This window comes from Podarcis cretensis (genome assembly GCF_951804945.1).
Source record: "Podarcis cretensis genome assembly, chromosome: 17".
Classification (NCBI taxonomy): Eukaryota; Metazoa; Chordata; class Lepidosauria; order Squamata; family Lacertidae; genus Podarcis; species Podarcis cretensis.
The window spans coordinates 20,245,794-20,270,160 of NC_137187.1; the positions used below are offsets into that span (position 1 = coordinate 20,245,794).

A 24,367-nucleotide genomic window follows, 5' to 3' on the forward strand; every position below is an offset into this window, starting at 1 on the left:
GCTAAGAGGACTGGGTTTTCACTTCCATGTCTTCTGTGTCAATATCCCACAAGATCTGGGAATCCTGGATCCTGTGATGCCTTGGGGGCAGGTGCTCTCAGAAGAAGTCCTTTAGCCATCATGAGAGTTCATGGAGCTGCACTGCAAAAAAGGAGACCCTAAGTTATCTTCCCCCACCCCCAAAACATCCCCACATACCATGGGACAGCTGGAAATCAGCTGAGTCTTTACAATAGCTTTCACACTCCTGTGGAAGAGTAGAGGCATGGAACCTTATTAAGTGCAAGTGACCAGGGTCAGCTCGCCCATGAATTGAAGTAAGGCAACTGGCTCAGGTGGTGGGGACCACTGGGGCAGTTGAGTCCAAGGTTGAATTTTCTTTCTCCCCCATTCTGGTTCCTGAAGTAGATCTTCATCTTCCCTGATTCCCTTCTTCCCTGGTGGGCAGGGGAGCCATTTTGAGGTCTGTCTTTGGTGTTGAAATGTCTTGGGCAAGGGACATATCATCTTTAAAGCAACCTCCAAGAGACTACATGATGGATGGGGCACAAATGCAAAAGTGGGTGGAACAACAACAAAAAGTATGTTAATGTACTCCTTTATACTTCTCTATCTTCCACTCAGGCAAGCAAGAACCATTATTTGAGTTTTAGGATTTACCATATTCCAGCCAAAAAGGGTTCAAAGTAGGACTGGTGGGATATGTGGCTGGTGGAGAAGAGGTGTCATGTAGGGGAGAGTCCTGGGGGCTAAAATACAGAGGTTTGGAGAGTTGCATCTGACTCCAGGCCTGAGATTTCACATTTCTGTGTTAGAATAACAAGCAAACAACTATTTTCCCACTCTGATTAAAAATAAATAAATAAATACTTTGGGTTCATGTTTTAAGCTCACTTAAATCACAGCATCACAGGACTAAAATGCCTCCTGCTGCCCCGATGCTAAGCACATTTACTTGAGAATAAACACCATTTGGCCGCAAGGAAAGGATAATAAAGTAAAGCCAATAAAAAGGAGCATCTGGAACAATGTAGCTGCCTGTCTGGCTACCTCCTGACTATAGATTGTGTTTGGAAAATAAGGAAGAAGAAAGGATGGTGCAATAACCTGTGCCTGCAGCAGTGGGATCCAGGATGCCAGCTTTTGGTCAGGTACTGCTGATCCAGTTTCCTACTGCCCTCATCTTCTGCCCCTCTCTGAGTCATTATCTGGGGTCCCTGGACTTCAGACCTGCACCCCTGCCCACTATGAGCACCTTCCTGCCTCGGAAGCTCATCCTGGTGTTGAATTATAAACAGCTCTTTGACGTAAAGGTCCAGAAGAAAGTGGATTTGATGCTCTTCATTAAGCCTTTTATTGCTGGACTGAGAGAAGTAAAATAAAACGAGAACCATTCAAATGAGAACCATATACATTAAATAGTAGCATTATCCCGTGGCCTAACAAGCAAAACAAAACACTAACTTATTTGTTCAGCTAGATATTGATCTCCAAGCCTATCGCCAAAGGAGATTATGCTTTTCGTAATAAACAAAGTAAACAGATATATGGAAGTGGTTGTAATGCAAAGCTGTATTTTATTCCATGTAATCTTGCTCCTTGCCATCTCATTTGGAGAAAGTGGTTCCGTTTTCTGCGATCCCGAAAAGTAGGCTTCCAGGCAGCATGGATCCAGCTTAGTGCCCTCACCCTGTGGTGGGAAAAGACAGAGGAGAGAACAGGAGTAATACAAAAGCACACAATGAGGAAAGATGGAACTGGCTGTTTTGTTAAGCTGGTTGTTTCAGCTGTTCCTGAAAACAGGAACTTGGTCTGGCAGGCTGGGTCAAAAGGTGTTATTCTGGGATGATCATTTTTTGTAAAAAGAACACATCTGTTCTCAACAGGTCACAGCTCAGTGGTAGAGTACATGTTTCGCATTAAGAATGGCCAGGTTCAATCCTGGGCATCGCCAAGTTAAAAGGAACAGGTATTAGGTGAGACCTTGGAGAGATGCTGCCAGTCAGAATAGATAATGTTGCTCAAGATGTCTTGTTTATAAGGCAGCTTCCCCTGTTCAATGTAGTGTTTCTGAGTAGTAACCTTGTGTGGAAATGCTGCAACGCTTTTGCCCAGACAACTAGAGAGAAGTTTATGAGGGGTAGGAGTCGGTCTTGCTTAGCTGCTTGTGATGCATGCATTACAATAAGAAATATATTTTCGTAGAACAAGGTGTTGCTGTGATACACATAAGTTTGATTAGCATAGCTGTCAAGCGTCCCTTATTTGGCAGGACAGTCCCTTATCCCAGGGCCATGTCCCGCTGCTGTCCCTTACTGATGATGTCCCTTAAATAAGCTACTGAAGGTAATGGGGCCCTTTCTATGTCCAGCTGTGCTTTGTCAACAACAAATTGTTGCTGTTTTTTTGTGTTGAATATATGCTATATGGTAATTTATGGACCTAATAGGTATCTAAAGCCATTTGCACGCAACAAAATATGTATTTTATCAAAGTAATTGTTGATCCCTTATTTTGGCTGCTGGTCCCTTATTTTCGAGGCTGCTGGTCCCTTATTTTCAAATCTGTAAGTTGACAGCTGTGTTGATTAGCTAAAGAAAGATACAGTAAAAAGAGGGCGCTGGAGCCTGATACTGCATTACCTGGAACAAGGCAAATGTTGCACCCATCACACACCTGCCTTAAAAACTATCCAGCAAAACCCTGTCTCTTATCCATGGGGATTTTGTCAACAATTACTTCACTTTTTTATCATTTTTTGAATGCAGTTTATTTTATCACCAATTGTTGGAGATTTGTGGCGTTGGGAGGAAAATTAGGGGAGGGGGTCGCACAGCAGAATATTTTTGGTGAGCATGTTCAACAATGCAAGTGCTAGGACATGGTTGTTGATTACTGATAGAACATTCTGCACTTTAGACTGCAGATAACTCTGAAAGCTATGCTTCTTCATCATTTCAGACCTGATGACCCCCAGGTGCCTGCAAAAAGACCTTCTTGAGCAATTGTATACAGTGGTAAAACTGTGAATTGCACATCAATGGAGGAAGCTTCCCAAACTTTGATAAAGTTTGGGAGATCGTAGGCAGCAAGTACAGTAAGTAGGGAATTTCAATTCTCCAGTTCTGAAAACTCACTTTTAACAAGCTAGTATTAATCAATCACTCTTGGGTATCCATAATTGTTTAAGCTGTTTTGTTTTGTTTTAAATGCTGTGGGTTTAAGAATTAAACCCAAATGCCATGTACATTTTTCTCATGGGAAAAAAAGCTTGGACGATAGCAATGGATTTGCACTTTGTTTGTTTTAGATACTGGGGATCTTGAAGGACCAAAAGAAAGTTATGCATACAGTAAAGGTAAAGGTAAAGGGACCCCCGACCATTAGGTCCCAATTAGCCCACACAGTATGTAATTGTTCATGCATTTCTATGATGGTTATTTTGAAATTATTCCTGTGATGAGAGCTTTAGCCATTCTACAAATAACTCTATGGGTGCTGTGTTTCGGAAGCCAAAGTAAATCAGGCAGAGTAATTGCCCTTGCTAGGATTTTTGGACTGTGGGAACCCCGCCCCCCATCCTTAAAAATGTACAATTCCTTTTTAAACGAAAAAGTCAGAAAAAAATGAATGGAATAACCCTTTCAAGTAAATCCCCCCTCTCTTTTCTGAAATTCATTGTCTCTCATTCAGTTTCTCATTATTGCAAAACACCTTTGAAGTCAATAGAGAGCTTCACACAATTGTCTTTGGAAGCATTGCTTTTTGGAATATTCAGCAGAGGGCAGTAAAAGACAACATTGCCCCGCTGTTTGAATAGGCCAGGTCATGCAGATGGCAGCATGTGCAATGATGCAATGCTTATCTCTTCAGGTTGGAGGTTGATAATTTCCACTGCACTGCACCATCTACAGCTTGCAAGAAGAGCTACCCCAAGCCCTATTCTCTCTTTGCTACCTTGTTCTACCAAGTAACATCCACCCCCATTTTGATCCATTCACTCACTCACTGGGTACCTATGACTTGCAGGTCTGCCTCCAACTCCTTCCTGACCAACGAGGTTGCTTAATTCTGTGGTTTTTGCTTTCGTTTTCTGCTTCTGGAACCTCTCTCCTTCCTGCTGTCTTGGGACCCTGCCCCTGTTTCCTTTGCATTCTGAGTTCCTTCAGTCTATTGCTCTAGCAATTGAACATGTCCTCTGGCTACAAGATGCCAACCAATGCCTAGCAGTGCTGGGTGATGTCTGGTTTTCAACATCATATATCCAGCTAAACATTGTGATATACCAGTATATCACAATGTCTGAAATAAGGATAAAGCTATGTAGAGGCGTTGGCTGGCTTCATGGTTTTCCCTGCATTGTGGTTTTTGCATAGCAAACACACACAAACATTGCCAGGTCAAAGAATATGGACATCAAACTGGTTTTGGATGATATATCACCCAGCCCTAATGCTCAGTGAGCTTATTTTTAGGTATGCCTACAGTTCTACTTGTTTATTTAAAGCATCTCATATACATCACCTCAGCAATTCTTATTAGCCAACCTTAATGGGCTTTTGAGTTAATGTATCTGTAGATGCAGATTTGGAGTAGGAGGGATGAACTAAAGCATACTTTTCCCTGGGATATGTGTGTACCCCACCCCAAATTAAGGCTCGGCTTTAATTACTTTTATATCAAGGATGCTATAATTTCTTTGGCTATCTTATTCACATTGGGGATGGCCACGACTTAGTGCTAGAACATTTGTTTCACATGTAGGTTCAATTCCAGGCTCAATCTCAGCACTTCCAGGTAGGGCTGGGGCAGAACCTCACCTAAAACTGTGGAGAGCTGGTGTTGGCAATATTTCCAACACTGAGCTAGATGGATCATTGGTCTGACATGACCTAAGGCAGCTCTGTGTGTGTGTGTGTGTGTGTGTGTGTGTGTGTGTGTGAGAGAGAGAGAGAGAGAGAGAGAGAGAGAGAGATATCCATGCTGAAAGTGCCCTAAGGCTGCAATCCTATAATTCTTTGTTGTTGTTGTTGTTTAGTCGTTTAGTCGTGTCCAACTCTTTGTGACCCCATGGACCAGAGCACACCAGGCACTCCTGTCTTCCACTGCCTCCCGCAGTTTGGTCAGACTCATGTTTGTAGCTTCGAGAATACTGTCCAACCATCTTGTCCTCTATTGTCCCCTTCTTCTTGTGCCCTCCATCTTTCCCAGCATCAGGGTATTTTCCAGGGAGTCTTCTCTTCTCATGAGGTGGCCAAAGTATTGGAGCCTCAGCTTCACGATCTGTCCTTCCAGTGAGCACTCAGGGCTGATTTCCTTCAGAATGGATAGGTTCGATCTTCTTGCAGTTCATGGGACTCTCAAGAGTCTCCTCCAGCACCATAATTCTTTACACAGGAGTAAACCCTACTAAGTTCAGTGATATCTACTTCTGAGTAGACCTGTATAGGATTTGTGCTGTGAGAAGCTCAATGGTTTTTCTGCTTGGATTTTTATCACCATTGTTTCTAGTACTATGATCAGTCAACCATATAAGCAATTCTTCTCCTTCCTGACATCCTTTAAGACATTTGAAAACTATCTAATCTGAGCAGACTTCCAAAAGGAAGATCTCTTGTGTAAGTACTAGCATGTTCAACTTTATGAATATTTTACCATTTACTCTTGTTTAAACTGAACTTAGATGATGTACTTCTGACACTGACAGACTCAGAAATTCATTTGACTAACAAATGCCCACGGCGGCCAGGTACCATGGCACAGGGATACTTTTGAAATGGAAAACTTATTAGTGAATATATCTGCATCTATACAAGATTACTTTTAAAAAATATTGGGGGTGGGTTGCAATTTGACATGCACACCTCCCAAAAGTCTTTCGTCTAAGGTTTTTGAACTAATAAAAATAATATTTCTAACATCTCCTTTTGAAGTAGTAAATGATATTCCAAACATTTTCATTTGATACACTATATTGATACTGTGAGAGGATTGCAATGTGGTGCTATGGGAATAGTTCCGCCAGAGCAAGCATTTTAAGTTGCAAGACAAAATTATGCCCCCTCTTCTTCCCCTGTGCACTTTCCTGGGGTTTCCCCCAATCTCCCCAAGAGCCAATTTAAGGGGGTAAAGGGACATGTGTGGGGGAAGGAGATACAGGGAAAGCCCCATTGCACTAGCAGAAGTCCTTGAGTGGGCTTCCACTAGTTAGCTGAATCTGGCCTTATATCCTCTGCCTCCTCAAAGCGTAGTTTATGATTTTCAACAATTCCCCTTTTCTGCTGCAGCCTTTGTACCACAAAAAAACGACATATTCCACCAGCTGCTCATCCCCAACATCTCATGCTCTGAGGTTTACAATCTCTAAATATGGAGCTTCCATTCTGAGCTTTTCTAACTACTGGCTACTGATAGACCTATCATTCATGAAGAACATTTTTCTCAGTAGATCCAGAATCTAAGGCCTTTTGTGTTGAACTTACTCAGTTTTTACTAACCTGTTCCCTTGAGCCGTGAGGCTAACTGGGAAAGAAAACATCACAGTCCCCTACTACATACTTCTGAAAGAAAAAAATATCTAGCATATTGTTACAACTGAGCCATTCCTAACTTTCATTACTTTGGAAAATGTTATTTGTATGCCATTGTTCTTGAGGATAAAAAAAAAAAGTGATGTCATGCTAAGCTGAAACCTGAACAGCATCTGATTCTTTGCCAAATACTTGGAGAGAGAATGCTGACTCTTAAGAATATCTATCATTCATGAACACTTTGCTTGACAGTAGGGGAGAAGGGAAAACTAATGACCAGATGTATCTTTGTACGTAAAACTGGAGAAAACCATATCTTTTCTCCACTTTTGCTTTGCAATTTGTGTTTAACAAATGCCATTCTAACTTACTAACATTGGTAGGGAGGTGACTTTGTTAGAATTCAGCAAACAATAGTGCCATCCCCCAAATGTTAAATCCATAAATAGATAAGCTTAAAATGTAGTGCAGAGAGAGAGAGAGAGAGAGAGAGAGAGAGAGAGAGAGAGAGAGAGAGAAGATAGATGCCTAGATAGATAGGAAAAGGCACACACATTCATGCACACCCCAAGCACAGAGAAATAAACCACAGAAATGTAACAAAATACATTGCACTGAAATGACTAATTCCACAGTACAGACATGAAAGCATATTCTTTCCATCACATTAGAAGTGTATTCTGCCCTTGAAAACTCTTTTGAAACTTGGCCAAGGAAATAAAAAAGATGCTTTCTTCATAACCTTTGTCTTATTGTTCAGATTTTCTTTCTTCCTTATGTTGCAGTTACAGATCTAGAGGTGTTTTAAGTTTCCAAAGAACCATTTAGCAATTTTACTGTATGGCACACCAAGGGAATCATTAATTTAAAAGTTATTCATTCCAGGTTGCTTTTTTATGAACATATCCTATAGGGTATTCCCAGTGTTCTGGGTGTGTAAAGGAGGTTTCTGATGTTCCTTTATGCCACTCTGCTCACATTATGAGGAGCAGCCAGAAAACAGACACAGGTGGACATCTTTGTAGCAAGAGAATAGAAACCTGCATTTTGTAATTGGCTTTCCCTACCACCTTACTCTGTGCTATTGAAAGGATATCTCTGAGCATGTTAAGTGCTGTACTAGGCATTTAATGGAGTGCTCCAATTACCACTTCATCAATCCACATCATTTCAGGGGGACAAAAAGAGTGCACATCGACTGAAAATTAGCCTAAGCTGCAAGAGTGAGCAGATGCACTTTGGTGTGGTGATTTTCATATTTGCACTTATTTATTTATTGCAAAGAACAACACCATGACTAATGTCTAAGGATCAGTGTTGGGAACTAACTATAGCTGCTACACAGTAATCAAAGGGAAAGGAACACAATTCAATCGTAGATTGTCTACTTAGTGTGTCCAGGGTAAATCTCCACTTGGGGCTGGGAATGGCCAACTGTCTGATAACCTAAACAGCCACTGTTAGTTAGTATAGACCAGTGTTTCCCAACCTTGGGTCTCCAGCTGTTTTTGGACAACAACTCCATCATCCCTAGTTAGCAAGGTCAGGGATGATGGGAATTGTAGTCTGAAAACAGCTGGAGACCCAAGGTTGGGATATACTCGTGTAGACAATGCTAAGCTAGATGGACCTTATACTGTATCAATATGAGGCAGATTCTGTGTTTCTAATGTGAGAATGGCGAACTCTGTCCTACTGGTAACCATCAGGAACTAGGAGTGGAGTCAGGGGACAGCTCACATCACTAGCATGTAAGTGCATTGCTATCGATTGGCTAGGAGCTCCTGACATGAGTGTAGAATGCTGATGTCATGGAGACTGCCAGCCAATGACCTACCACTTGCCTGGTGCCTGTGTGATGCTGACTGAGCCATTTGCATCACTATATCCTTGTGGATGCTGGTGAGGACATGCCTTCTTCCTCTTCCTCAATCACTCCATGTTAGTCGAGGTGATTTCAAACAGCAAAACATTCACAAACGCATAGCCGGATTTGTTTAGCTTCGTAGTGCACCATATAGCAGGCATGCCTCTGCTATGTGAATGTCATTTTATTTATTCCCTAAGAAATTTAAAATCCATTGCAGCAGCTATAGCTCTGTCACTAGAGAGGAAATGTTTGCTTACTTCAGTACCCTGCAAGCATGACTTTTGCTGGTCCTTGAGCTTGATGGTAGAGCACATAAGTCTTCTGAAAGTGACTCTGATACATTGATTTATGAAAATGTTGCAGAAATAAAACAAGTAAGAAGAACAATGGGGTGACTAAAGGGATGATGCACAGCTGTGCAAACATAGGAAGACAAGCCAAATATCTGCACCATGTGCCGAAGCTAACAATCTTTCAAGTTCTTTTTTTAAAAAAGAAAGAAATGAAAATATACAAAGCTTCATTGCCCGAGTTTCATTCAAGGCTGTTGAGCACCAAAGTAAGGAAAAATGTGGCTGAATTCTTGAAAAGATAGAGATAGCCATTATCTTTTCACTGGGTTCAACTTAACTCTTAAAATCAAATTATTATGTAGTGGCACTTACGTAGCCATGATTTTATACAAAGAGCATGAAATGCCAACATTTTTAGACACACTTAAAGGTAAAGGTAAAGGGACCCCTGACCATTAGGTCCAGTTGTGACCTAATGGGGTTGCGGCCAGTTGTGACCTAATGGGGTTGCGGCGTTCATCTTGCTTTATTGGCCGAGGGAGCCGGCGTACAGCTTCCAGGTCATGTGGCCAGCATGACTAAGCCACTTCTGGTGAACCAGAGGAGTGCACAGAAACGCTGTTTACCTTCCCACTGGAGTGGTACCTATTTATCTACTTGCACTGGTGTGCTTTCGAACTGCTAGGTTGGCAGGAGCAGGGACCGAGCAATGGGAGCTCACCCCGTTGCGGGGATTCGAACCGCCGACCTTCTGATCAGCAAGTCCTAGGCTCTGTGGTTTAATCCACAGCACCACCCACGTCCCTTAAGACACACTTAGGCTTTGCTTTATTTATTTTTAACAAAAAACATAGGGATGTTGACATAAAATTTAGATGTAATTGACACCATCCAAAGAAAACCCTAAAACTGATTGAAATCAATGGAACTTAAAGCATAATTCTATGCATGTATACAGGGACACTAACTTCAATGGGAGTCGCTTCTACTTTGGCATGCACATAATTTTGGTCATTAATGCCACCATTGGTGTACACACCAAGCTCGATACGCAAACATCTCATTTTTTTTATTATAGTGATTGATTAATGCTCTGTTTGTGCTTTTTACACAGTATTCCTTCAGTCAGCAACACAACAGCAAGCTCCACATGAGAAGTGAAGCTCCCTGAGACCCTCCATAATCATGATTTGCCAGTGGAACTTCAGGAAAATGTGCATCGGAGTTCAGCCCAAATAATGAATGAAGTGAATATTCGTGTACATCAGTGCCATGAGAAGACCTGTCTTCTTGTTTCATGGAGATAATTCCTGTTTTATAAATGGAATGAGGATAATAAATGTTTGGGAAAGAAGAATTATTATATTTTACCGCTGACAACTTGCAAAACAGAAAGATTGCTGCCTATGTTTGACAACATTCACATAAAAACATTTCTTTAAAACCGAATTACTCAAACCTCCACTTCTAGGTCATGCTCAGAGGGCTCAGTGTTGGGTGCTGCTTCAAATTGTCCATCTTCCTTCACTGGTGAACTTCCAAAGTCTCAGACTGATCATGTGGGTTTGTCTGTCCGCTACAAATAGTGTGTCAGCTGCGTTCCATTGCTGACAGAGGGGGAGAGTGTGGAGGCAGGTGGAGGTAATTAGGCAGGAATGTGGAAGCGGGGAGGAGCAGCCAATTTGCAGTAGAGGCCTGGAGTGCCAAGAACAAGGAGAAGGGAGGGGGGGAGTTCAAGGGAGAAGATGCAGACTGACATCTGTAGCTCATACTCAGAGGGAGAGCTACCGGGAATTGCCCATCACCAGGTGTGTAGGCTCACAAAGATTAATGAAAGGCGTGAAGAGGAAAGGAAGCATAAGTGGGGCTTTAAAAGTGGGAGGAGGAAGGGGAGTACCTCAGACTCGGCAACAGCAGACTGGGAAGCCGACACTGAGTGACTGAGCTCCAGAGTAATTGCTGCCAGAGTTGTCTTGCTTCTGTGGGAGAGACCCAACCATAACAGAGTGTGATGGGAACAGCTTTGTGCGTGTCCTGATGGGAGGTGAGGCATGGATCATGGGTGTGTGCCCTAGATGGAAGCATCCACTATGTCTCACCTAACATGTTGACACATGTTTTGCCAACAATGCCAGGGGGGTGGAGCTTGGAAAGCTATTTAAGCCCACGTTTTCCCAAACCAGACCCTTTCACAATATGTGGCAGCTGGTTTCTTCAGAAAGGTTATCTTAAACATTTTTTTCAACTCATTATATATCATTTCCCAATAGGCTTTTGCCTTCTTACAGGCCCACCACATAGGGAAAAAGGAACCTTCTTTCTCTTGGGGATAATGGGATTAGAGATATCTAAATAGCATAAAAGATGGAAAGAAGGCAACATCATGACCAAAGCCGGGTGAACTCTGGTTCTCGGAACAGCATCAATCAGCGACTCGAGCCTCTGAAACGTTCAGAAGCTGAGCATGCTCTTATCAGCAGAGTGAATAAATCTTCACAATGGAAGTGTCGGACAGAGACATGTGTAAGCATTATTTACAGGCGTTTATTCAGCATAGTTCAGGAACAAAGGAAAAACATGTCTGCTTCCCTTCGTATCCAAGCAAAACGGCAATAATAGCAAAAGCAATATACAAACGAAAGTTCCCAGCAAGCCTTTGCTGGAAGTAAACAGGCATGTGACACACAACAGTCATGCCTGTTCCTTTTAAGGTGGAACAGAACTATATCCTAACAGTTAGTACTGGAAGACCCATGTAGAAAAGGAGTTATGTTTGTCCCTTTGGAGGTTGTGGACTCTCAATCCTTGGAGGTTTCTAAGCAGAGGTTGGATTGCCATCTGTCATGGATGCTTTAGCTGAGATTCCTTCATTGAATTGGACTAGATGATCCTTATGGTCCCTTCCAACTCTATGTTTCTATGATTCTAGTCACAACTATGTGTCAAAAGATGATGAGCACTTGGAGGCATCTTGGAGGTGATTCTCACATACCTCTCCAGCTGTGAGACCTAGGGATAAGATATAGACTCCCTTTGGGGTTAACCTGAGCCCTGATTTTCACCTACCCAGAGCCATGGGGCTTAAAGTGGTAGCCACTGTCTTTCTCAACACCTGAAGATGTGCAACAGCATGACAACCCTGCCTTTAAACCATATAAAGGTAAAGGTAAAGGTACCCCTGCCCGTACGGGCCAGTCTTGACAGACTCTGGGGTTGTGCGCCCATCTCACTTAAGAGGCCAGGGGCCAGCGCTGTCCGAAGACACTTCCGGGTCACATGGCCAGCGTGACATCGCTGCTCTGGCGAGCCAGAGCCGCACACGGAAACGCCGTTTACCTTCCCGCTGGTAAGCGGTCCCTATTTATCTACTTGCACCCGGAGGTGCTTTCGAACTGCTAGGTTGGCAGGCGCTGGGACCGAGCAGCGGGAGCTCACCCCGCCGCAGGGATTCGAACCGCCGACCTTTCGATCGGCAAGTCCTAGGCGCTGAGGCTTTAACCCACAGCGCCACCTGCGTCCCTCCTTTAAACCATATAGTCTCACCTTATTTTCAGGCAAGTTTAAGTCATCAGGCAGTTCTAGCATTTGGTAATAAAGCATGTTAGTGATGCAGATCTAAGAAGATAAGAATATCCTTTTGGAGAGTGAGCCAAATACCCATCTAGGCTTTGTTGTTGTTGTTGTTTAGTCGTTTAGTCATGTCCGACTCTTCGTGACCCCATGGACCAGAGCACGCCAGGCACTCCTGTCTTCCACTGCCTCCCGCAGTTTGGTCAAACTCATGCTGGTAGCTTTGAGAACACTATCCAACCATCTCGTCCTCTGTCGCCCCCTTCTCCTTGTGCCCTCAATCTTTCCCAACAAAAGGGTCTTTTCCAGGGAGTCTTCTCTTCTCATGAGGTGGCCAAAGTATTGGAGCCTCAGCTTCAGGATCTGTCCTTCCAGTGAGCACTCAGGGCTGATTTCCTTCAGAATGGATAGGTTTGATCTTCTTGCAGTCCATGGGACTCTCAAAAGTCTCCTCCAGCACCATCTAGGCTAGGCAGGTGCTTATAGGAAGCCCACAAGCAGGTCATAAGTGTTGCAGCACTGTGCCCAATTCAGATCCCAGCAACTGGCATTCAGAGTTGTTGGGAAACCCTTATGCCCCTCATGGAGCCACAGTTCTCAGAGCTCCCTGGGAAGAAGGACTGATAGTTAAACTACTCTGGGGTTGGTAGCTCTGTGAGGGGAATAGGGGTCTCCTCACAACTTTCAGCACCCTGGACAGCTCCCAGAATTTGAAGGAAGACGTGGCTGTTCAAATTGTTATCACAGCACTTTAAATGTACCTGTGTATGTGGCCATAGGCAGCACTAGTACAGTGGTATCACAAGGCATAAAAGCTGTGCAAAGGCTCTCCTTTCTCCATCTGATTGCTACTGTGTGCAGAGAAATGCCTGAAGAGGGCTAAATAAGTCACCCTATCCAGGAAAGAAAGGTTTGCCTGACCAGGAACACTATTCAAGAATGCTGCAAGTCATGTTGAGTAGTTGTTGTGATTGCTGGTAGTTATGAAGTGTTTCCAGTAAGTGAAAAGGCATATGAGACATTGTTGTTTCTTTATTTCCCAAGTACTACCCAGGAACCCCTTGAAAGTTGCAGCAAAGTGGTGAGCAGAGAATTGGTTAAACTGAACTTGCTGAGTGAGGGAACGAGGCTGCCACAGAAGCCTTTCCATCTCTTACGCAAGAGATGACTTATGTTATATATCTTTCAGAGTGAGACCCTGTGATGGAATTCATGATTCAAAGCAAAACACTCAGCAGACAGTATGCACACTATTTACTGGAGGTAAGGAGATTGAGCAGGAGTATATGTGAGCACAGTGTCAGTCTGTATAACACTGAAAAAAGGTTGTTCGGTGTTTTATTACTATCTAGGATGTGTGTAGGGTTTTGTTTTTTTTTGTTTTTTTTGAAAAGCAGAAATTGCAATCTCTGTAAAGAGCCCTTCTGGACAAAGAGTCATCCTTTATTTTTCCTGGAGAAGAAGTACTGTACTTTTCCTTCTATAGGACGCCCCCATGTATAAGACGACCCCTATTTTGGGGACCTCAAAATTTAGAAAATAGTCGGGATTGAATTTTGGGGGAGGATTATGGGGGGGGGGGGATGAAGAAGAAGAGAAGAAGAAGAGTTTGGATTTGATATCCCGCCTTTCACTCCCCTTCAGGAGTCTCAAAGCGGCTAACATTCTCCTTTCCCTTCCTCCCCCACAACAAACACTCTGTGAGGTGAGTGGGGCTGAGAGACTTCAAAGAAGTGTGACTAGCCCAAGATCACCCAGCATCTGCATGTGGAGGAGCGGGGTATCAAACCCGGTTCACCAGATTACGTGACTACTGCTCTTAACCACTACACCACACTGGCTTGAATGCCGAACATCGCTCACTTGCCAGAACGCAGCACACAACTGCTCGCATCGCTTACAATTGCCACTTCCAGTCTTGGGCTTCTGCTTCATTCCAGCAGGTGAGTGATTTTCAGCATTTGCTGCTTGATTGGGGGGGGGGATGTCAAAAATTGCTCACCTGCCAGAACGCAGCACACAACTGCTCGTGCCGCAGCTGCCCAATCACCACCATTAGCCCCCTCAATTCCGCTGCGGCAGCCAAGAGACAGCTGCCCTTGCCACAGCAAGCAGGAGCGTGATTGGCGACTGCTGGTGGTGATCGGGCAGCTGATGGGTGGTTTCCGTCTTATACGTGGAAAAATATGGTAATTTAATTTGATGTAAAAAAAAAAAAATGTTGTGGGATGCCATGGACTTGAATTGATGTCTCGTGGTTTGTGGCTGGGACCTAATCTCAGTTCAATGAGGTTGTTATCACTTTCAAGGCCTACATAGACTGAGACAACAGACAGAAATTAGGGCAGAAATCATGGACCATCATAGTAATGTAACTGCAGAGTATCATTTAGTAAGCATTGTGGCGTTTGCCCTCCTAGGTGTGTGACATCATACTGGGTCATAAGGAAAGGGTTAACTAAGTGTAAAATGATAAACCAATAGGAACCCAAGGGGAGGAGTTAGAGTTAGAGTTGTTAAGAAGTCAGTCTGGAGTTAGAGAAGAGAGAGGGAGGATAAATCTGTGGGTTGGGCTAGTTAGATGTGAGAGAGTGAGAGAATCTGTTAAGAGGAGTCAGTTAAACAGTTGGGATAATCAGTCAGAAGGTATTAGGAAGGTATAGGCCGGTAAAGAAACTAAGGTTAAGAAACTGACAAGAAAAAATATCTGAAACCATAAACTTGTTAATGCTTATAAAATAAACTTGTTTATTTGGTTTAATGTTAACAACTGTCTGAACTCAGTGTGTACCCGAGAGAAACGGGTTGGTGGCAGTGGGGAAGTGATCACAGTGGTGGCACAGGGATCAATAGACCGTCAAACATCTGGGGACCCTGTGTGATCGCCACAAGCATATTGCTGGTTTCATTTGTAGTCTTGCAGCAAAAAGTTAAACAGCAAGTTACTTTTAACCTTTCTAATTTAAAGAAAGCAGTTAATCAATTCATTAATTGCTTCCCTTATCATTTCCTTTTTTTAAAAAAGGCAACTTGAAAAGCTTACATTCGTCAGCTCCCTAATTGTCTCCTATGCTGTTCTTTAGCAGTGCTTATTCATTTCCAACCTTAACTAAATATTGCCCCCATTATTTAAATATGAATAATAAATCACAACTATCATTTATTTAGAGTAAGTTAAAGTGGTCAACATGTCTTGGCTGAGTTTTATTGTGCATAAGTATATTTATCAATGATCCAAGCTCTGTCAAACAGATTTCACTTCCCCATAAAAAGCAAAAGGAACGCAAAAATAAATTATATGCGTGATTTCTCCCTCCCCCTACTGGCACTGTTAAATCTAATAAAAAGTGGTTTATCTAGCAGGCTGGGTGGTGGTAGTGTCTAATGCACCTAAGCTGGACAAGGACAGGGTTTAGAGCAATTCCTCTTGTGTTATTGTTAGGTTATTTTGTAGGATTGTAATTTAAAAGCTTATCTCAAGAAAACACAAAAGGGGAACAGTGGGGTTGAACTGCTAGCATTAGCACTGCCCCCTTCCCCCCCCCCATCCCCATCACCCTCCAACTTGTGGAAGGTTTACCACACATTGTAGAATAGGCATGTGTACCAACTGCACAATTTAGTTTTGAACTCTGATTTAACACTTCAGAAAACAGTTTAATTTGGTCCTAAGTACTTTGGAGAATGTCTAATGCATACATACATACATACATACATACATACATACATAAAATAAAAGGTAAAGGTACCCCTGCCCATACGGGCCAGTCTTGACAGACTCTGGGGTTGTGCGCCCATCTCACTTAAGAGGCCAGGGGCCAGCGCTGTCCGGAGACACTTCCGGGTCACGTGGCCAGCGTGACATCGCTGCTCTGGCGAGCCAGAGTTGCACACGGAAACGCCGTTTACCTTCCCGCTGGTAAGCGGACCCTATTTATCTACTTGCACCCGGAGGTGCTTTCGAACTGCTAGGTTGGCAGGCGCTGGGACCGAGCAGCGGGAGCGCACCCCGCCGCAGGGATTCGAACCGCCGACCTTTCGATCGGCAAGCCCTAGGTGCTGAGGCTTTAACCCACAGCGCCACCTGCGTCCCTGTACATACATACATACATACATACATACATAATTTTTATTTGTATACTGTCTCTCCACAGTTTAAACCATGCTGAAGATGGCTTAACAACATGAAAAAATACATAATTGCAACATAACAAAATTAGTCTTCAACAATAAATAGAACATTAAAAAATATACAATCAAACCAAACTATTTCCACATACTCACAAGATCTAAAATAAAGATATAAAAAATCAGCAGTAACAAACCCTCCAAAAAACCCACTAGTCCAAGATTCTGTTCAGCAGCCTCCCAGGCCACTTCAAAAAAGGACTGCAAGGCCAGGAGCAGGTCTTCCAAGACTCACAGCCAAGATGGTCTTTGGCTTCTTCAATGTCTTGCTCCCCTAGGTTCTTCTGGGAGGAGAGGTAGTGCATAAATTGAATGAATGAATGAATGAATGAATGAATGAATGAATGAAATAGTGTCTGATACCACATCCCAGTTCAGAAAGGCAAAACTTAGTGCCTCTCCTATTCATGGGGAAATGAAAAGCAAAGCAAAAATGCAGTTGTAGCTATTTTCTTTTCTTTTATTGCAAAAGCACATGAAATTTGCAGGCTAGCTAACCCCTTCTGAGATGATAAGTCCTGCCCAATTTCAGAAGGATAGATGCAGTGATTTTCCTGCAAGGTAGGCTTTGCACTTTGGGTGTGGTTACAAAAAGGGATCGGGTTACTCTTCACTATTGTTTTGCGAGCAATTCATGTGAAAATATTATATATATGAGAGGAAACACTACATAAGAAACCTGCAAAATTTCAGAAGGATGAATGCAAAAGGTTTTTAAATGCTAGGTGCATTAGTTTATCTGTTGAAGAGAGAGAGAAAAAACTTTGGAGGAGGGGGAGAGAATTAAAATATATATACTTCCGGGGGGGGGCGCTAGGGGCGCATTGGAAGATGGCTGACAATACCGCCTCTCTGGCTCACACGAGGTAATTAAGAGGCTGATATGGGAGTGTGCAGCCTCCCTTGTTACCCCAGGGAATGGGGAAACACTGCCTCACCTGCGGTTGCCATAAATCACCCCTGAGTTTGAAAGAAGGGGGTGAGGGCACTAGGCGCACAGCACTTGTGTGGAATGGCTCTCCCGGACGCTGTCTCTGATAGCGCGCCTGGTTGCAGCAGCTCAAAATAAACACTTAGAGAGAAGCAAATGCACATATTTCGAGTGAAGAATGGGAGTTAAGACTGCTAATTGAAGTGACTTCTGTGAAGTGGAGCGACAGGCTGGATTCAACAGGAAAATATATAAAGAAGAAGATACGTCAAAGGGTCGGTATGTCGGAACGGGACTGAAAGGTGGGGGGACTTTTCTTTTTCTCTCTATGTGATTACCTAACAATCCCTCCCCAAGAAGAACTGTTGCACAATTGACTATAAGCGGGATGATTAAGAAACGGTGTGGAAATGTATTACTAACCAAAGGCTTGGCTTATGGAGATCTGGAAAAATGAAATACCTTTGGAATGACGCAGTTATAAAAAGAGGGTCGCCATGTTGGCAGGCTTTGTTGCAGGACTGATGATCAAGGGACAAGGGGGAGGAAGCTATGGCTTTGTTATTATATTGGACTCCTGGCAGAACCCCCTGAGAAGATCGAGAAGGGAGTGACAGGCCTGTGAAGATTAATGAGCAGACAGTAAGATTGTTTTTTCTATGGAAGTGATGAAATGCGTCTGCCGTCTGAATATGACTCTTGGATGAATGGAAAAACCCACACAGGATTATAAAAATGCTTGTTTTCAACTCGCTTGTGGAGACTATCAGAGGTCACAAAGACAAAGGAAAAATATATGAAAACAACAAGAAGAGATGAGGAAAACAACAAAGAGAGGATTGGATAGAATTGTGAACATTACTTGGACAGAACTGTGAACATCAAAGCAGCAGCTTTGATGATCGGATCCCTTTCGGAGCTCGAAATATGGGTACCCCCAACAAAAATTCAAAATTTGGCTCTGTAATTTGGAATTAATGTGATTTGATTGGTTTGTTAATAATAATAATTATATATATATATATATATATATATATATATATATATATATACACACACACACACACACACACACACACACACACTCTGGGAACCATCATGAAGAGAAAAGGTTGCAGCAACAGTTACAAACTGTGACAATGGCAGTGGATGGGCAACAGGGGGTACATGCCCTGGGTGGAAGGTTAGAGGGGCAACAAACAATGTGCCCCACTCAACACCACCAAAAAATAGTCTTCCTCTCCTTCATGTTCCCTAACACTGCAAGACGGAAGCCTCTGCATCATTCCTTTTTTGAGAGGTGTGGGATGGATGAATCTCTAGGCTTCCTCCTCTTCCTCCTGGTGGTGGCTGTAGTAGTGGTGATGGAATTAAGAGAAGACAGTCCTTACCTCCCCTTCACCATCTATTCACCACTGGTGGAGCTGCTACCTGGGCCATGGAGCCTTGCCACAGCACATAGCTCTGCCGGGCCAAATGGAGTTGGCTATCTGCCTGGCTAAAACGGGATTTGCTGAAAGCACATTGAGTTCACTGCAGAGGTGACCTGGAGGAGGGAAAAGAGAGAGGAGGTGCTTACGTGAACCAGAGAACTGCCTTCTTCTTCTACCTTGTCCGGTTGGTAGGCTCTCCCACACAAGAAACAGTCTCTGACTGTTCAGATTTATTCAGCAATTAAAGGCTCAGCAGTCAGAGGTTCATTAACTCATTCGTCCATCGAGTTCAGTTGCCGGATCTAGCCAAGGGCATACGAACGGGGGGCGGTGCTCCCCGGGTGCCACCTGGGTGTGTGTGACAAAATGGCCCTCTGCCTCCCCCCTAGCTGTAGAGTGGCTGAGGGATCTAGCCTCTTTTTTCCGGTGGAAACAAGGCACTCTCCACCTCTTCTTCCTCCCCTTTCCTGTCATGAGCTTTTCAGCTAAACGGCTCAAACTTCGGGTTTTGGGAGACCCTTTTTCTATTAGCCAGGCTGCATTCCTGAGCGAGGTAAGTTTACCTCACTTTCACTGTGTAAAGGAGTCAGATTCCTACTAATTTCTGGTTCTCCCGCCACTCTTTTGGATTCTGCTCAGTCTGTCAGAAAGGGAACACCTCTGACATACGTGTGTGTGTGTGTGTGTGGCAGGGGAGAGAGACTGACTAGCTGGTATGCTGGTCTGCACATGGCCACGGGGTGCACTGCACCATTCCCACCTCTTCAGGGGGCACTGGGAAGGCAGGAGAGGAAAATGAATTTTGTTATTATTCATTGAACTGGGGGGCAGCTAAGCCTTGAGTCTTGTGGGTGACTTCTTCACTCACAGTTGTTGTCTCCTTCCTTCTCTCGCTCTCCCTTGTTCCCTAGCACACCCACTAGAGAATGTAAGTCCCCGGAGGTGCAGCAGGGGATTTCTGTATATTTTTCTTAGTCCTACACAATGTACATCAATCAAGAAGGTGAGAAATGTTTCCTTTCATTTGCACACACTCCTGCACTGTCTGGGGGGCACAAACATGCATCAGAGGGGGGCACTGGACGGTGGCTAAAGATGTGGCCCCTATAGTCTCAGTGTTGGAAGTTCTGCTCAGCAAAGCTGATAAAGCTCATTTTCTTCCCGAGCTTTCAGAATCGCCTCCTGACGTGTTTAACGACCTCAAGCCTTTGATGAGGCTCCAAGGCACATTTTTATCCAGCAGAGTTCCCAGCACAGGGAAGAGACGAGAGGTCTGGGCTACATTGTAAAGAGTTTTATTTCTAAGCTACGCAGACAGAAAAGATGTCCTCTCTCTATGAAAGCAGAGAGCAACCGAACAATGGAACAAAGGAACAAAGGAAACAGGAAACCACTAACGTCACATCCCATCTCCCGACTCCCTTGAGACTTCCAATAGTATGGAATCCCAGGAATGTAAACAGAGTCCTGTGACTCCAAGCAGCTGCACAGTGATAAGAACAGAAACTAACACTCTGCTCCTGTTGTCCCTTCATAGCTGTAACACCTGTAAAGGACTCCTGTCCCTTAGTCTTGATCTGGCAACAGGATGACTCCCATTTAGTTTCTTCTAGAACCAGAAATTCTTAATCTGGATGGAGCCACCACTAGGCCAGCAACTCTATCTTGAGTTTAGGCTTCTAAAATTTGCTGAAGATCCTGAGAATGAAATGAAACGCCTGTGCAAAATTTCTTATTTGATGTAGGCTTTAAATGTTCCTAGGTTTCGCACACTCACTTCCCACCCAGCTCTTTTCAGCAGCTTCAGTTGTGGTGGGCAGAAAGATATGCCCTTTTTACCTTTACTCAGATGAGAGCACAAAGAATCAATTTATCCCAGAAACCTCCAGGCCTTTTGGAATCATTCCCAGCCTACCCTGGAATGAGATTATAGCAAGTCGTCTCTGGAGGTGTTGGAGCTAAAACTGTGGTTAGTCAGAGGAAACATGATGTTCCAACTAAACTATTTTTGAAGAGGGGGGAAAAAATAGAAACCACAGTGAGAAACTGTTAAAACAAGAGCTGTGCTTTTTAAAAAAGGACTGTCAGGTTTATTTGTCACGCAAATATATATTAAATATAGACTCCAGACTATCATATAGTACATTGGAAATAAGGAAATTGATTCAAGCTGCTCTGCTTGTTCCCTGTGGTAGATACTGTTCAATATCCACTTACAAGTGTTAAATTTCACCCTGGGTGGGATGCCAGATGAATTTATAGTCTATATAAACCAAAACGTACATTTAATAGAAAAGTCCAGGTCAACATATCGACATTTCAGAAACATTATGAAGATGCAGACTGCTTGCCGTTGTGTTTGCAAATGAAAAAAAAAATCAAATCCTGAGATTAAGTACTGTTGTGAATATATCTCTCATTTAAATTTGATTAGGGAGACTGTTGTGGAAGGCTGTTTTTAAAATTACTGACCCTGGAATGACACAGTTATTTGCTCAGTTTCAGATGTTAACCTGATGTTCAACTGAAGCTGACAGCTGTGTGCAGTCTTATTGATTTCCAGTTTGATCTTCCATTCCAGGAGGTCCACTGGCATGCTAAGGAAATGAGTGGGAACTACCAGCTAGAATAACTTTGTTCAGAGACATACCTATGAATTGTAAACAAGTTTGCAGGGGTTTTTGGTCTCTTCTTCAGCATGACAGAGATAAATGTGTACTAATTGTCGTGTAATAATAGTACCATACTGCACAATAGCTATAACCAGGTTCCCCCCCCCCAGCTGGAACTCAGTTCCAGCACCTCTCAGGTGGGCTCCATTGCCATTATAAGACAACAAGGGAAATGATCTTGGTGAGTTTCAGCACCTCTTTTTCTAGAAAAATAGCACTGGCTATAACACATATTTATTAACCCCCACCACAACCCAATGCATGTTGTCAACTAAATCTATTCAGGCCTCAGGTACAAAATGGTTTGAGAATTCTACTTCTGGATGACTCCTCTCTATGTTATCCTAGAGGGAGGCCAAAAATAAAATAAAAAGGATATGCAGATCTCCCATTTTTCAGATACTGCAAAGATGGTTTGTCCTTGCCTATTATCCCATTGATGCAGATAAATGTTATCCCATCAATGCAGATTGATGGGCCTTCAGGCCTATCTCAAAGCTGCCTGCCCAGCAATGGACCAAATTGTTGACAAGCTGCCTCAGATCCCTCAGGCAAATGAGAATCCAGATAAACAGCTAATAACTGATCTAAGCTGTTGGTTGAACGCTTAAATCCGCTAGGCTGGGTAACTTCCTTTGATGATGTGATGTGTGGGATAATTGTTTTGCCACCCATCCTGAGAAGGCAATAGTAGCATGAAGATTGACATCATTTACAACTTTGTAGAGGCAAGCCACGCAACTGTCCCATTTTAAATGGAACATTCCAGATTGATAGAAGCTGCCCTGGTTTCTGATCTTAATCTCAGATGTCCCATTTTGGCTCCCATACTCTGGTTGTACCAAAAGACAGATGCCCGGCCCTGTGGTTTGAGTCAGTTGGCTCACACCAGAGTGCGTCATCACAATTCTTCCTCCTTCCATCGCAGCTTCCAGAATATTCATTCATTTATCTATTTATTTTGGGCACCAAAGGAGGTAGTAGAGGCCGAACAGGGTGGCACAGCTTCTCCTAAGGCTGAGGAGGAGGAGGAGGCCATGGGTGAATGTACAAGAGGGGCAGGGAGTGGGGAGATGAAAGTGGAAGTGAATAAGCAAGGGGGCGAGAGAGGGATATGGTAGTGGCAAGGGGGCAAGGGAGCAGGCAAACAATGGGGACAGTGGGATAGTGGGGGGGTGCCTTAATTTGCCCTCCCAAAATGTTGGGGGATATGGAGATGAGGTGTTCATTAGGGACAAGTAGATGCAAGGCTAATCAGACTTGAAGCCACTAGTCAGGAGATGAAAGATCCCAGCCATGTTACCTTATTACACGAACCATTCTTGCCTTTGCAAAAGCATTTCTGTTGAAGTTGTTTAACCTGTCAACCATTCAGAAATTCTTGTGGGACTGTGGCAGGCAATGTGGATGGATATCCTGTCAAGTAAACTTGTGTAACTGCCTGGGAAGAAACCTATTTATAGGAAGTCTTTTTCAGAAGTGAAACTGGGTTGCAGCAGTCCAGAAAAATACACCTGGGTGTCACACTGAACACAGCTTGTTGAATCCGTCCACAATATTTCACCTGGTCCAGCAGCAATGAGCAAGACGTCTTGGGAAACAGAAGAAGAGATGAATATATTCCCAAATCTGCTTGTATATTAGATTATGATTGGGGGAACACCCTGAGGAATGTTGTAATTTGCATAGAAAATTTCTGATGCCATTTTTTGCATGATCTCCTGCCCTCTCAAAGGGTTATCATGTAGATATTTCAGAAGTGAATGAGCATCTGGGGTTTGGTCAGAGATAATGGGCATAATCCTGACAGGCACATATAAATCCATTGATAATATTGAAACCTTTAGTTTTATCACCTCAGCTAAAATCAATGGAGATTGCAATGGGCTGACTGGCAAGGTAAAGTTGACAGGCCTCTTCAGCAGTTTATACTTGTAAGATGAGCCAGTTGTTGTTTTTAGTGGTGTTTTATCTCTTAAATCATTTTTGTTGTACATGGTTGCAGAACCAGGCATTGGGTTCCCATACCCCAACTCATGAAAATTAGAGACCAGTGAGGCTGGTTTTTGGGGGTCAAAACAGGCCACAACTTTATTGAATACAGATGAAAGAGGTTTGGCTTGGGCATGGAGCAATCAAAATACTTCCGGCCCGCCCACTGGAACTGATGTATGGTCAATCGAGACCGGGGTTCCTAAGACTTACATCCAATAGGGTGACCCCCGCAGGGAACACCATCTGGGAGAGTGCCTTCAGCTTTGGCCCTCACTGGGCATGGACAAGGCCACTCCCCCCAGATCCCTTTAATGGGACACCCCAGCGTTTGGAGGGGCAGGAGGGGACCACTTCCTCCCCTCTATAATAATTTATTTATTATCCAAAACAATGGATTTCCCCAATGCCCAACCCCAGTTGTGATGATTGCTATGAGGTAGGCAAAACCACTGGGTCAGTGCCAATTAGCCCGGTGAGCAAATTCCTACATGGCCCCTTAAAGAACGGTGACCACCGTAGCCACAGCAAAGTCATTGACTATCAGCTTAAACTGAGGGTGGGTGGGCAAGGGAAAAACCCAGCGAAGGAACAAACAGGTAGTGCCCTAGGTGTGGGCTGCTTAAATGGGCAAGGGCCGGATCCTAGGGAAGCCTACTTGATCCATCCGCTCCACCCCCTGGCACAAGCCAAGTCCCCAGCCTGCATCCCCATTAGCCAAAGCCAGGTGCAGGCTAGGATCCAGTTCCTGATAGGCGGAGGGGGCTTAAGCCCCCCCATCAAGAAGTGCACCACTGTTCCAGTTCCCTCGTCAGGGCCATAGGGAAGTCTCTGCCGTCCTGCAACGCTCCGACACCAAGGGGGGTGAGCAGACTTGTGGGACAGTAT

The 24,367-nt window shown here is 43.7% G+C and overlaps 1 long non-coding RNA gene across 1 annotated transcript in view; it reads right to left on the reverse strand.

Moving 5' to 3' along the window:
* Positions 1 to 1,440: 1,440 nt before the first annotated feature.
* Positions 1,441 to 24,367, reverse strand: part of LOC307206646 — a 35,756-nt gene continuing 12,829 nt past the window's right edge. Inside the window, exon 3 of the long non-coding RNA XR_013834453.1 lies at positions 1,441 to 1,690. This is a non-coding gene — a long non-coding RNA (uncharacterized lncRNA). The remainder of the gene's footprint in view (positions 1,691 to 24,367) is intronic.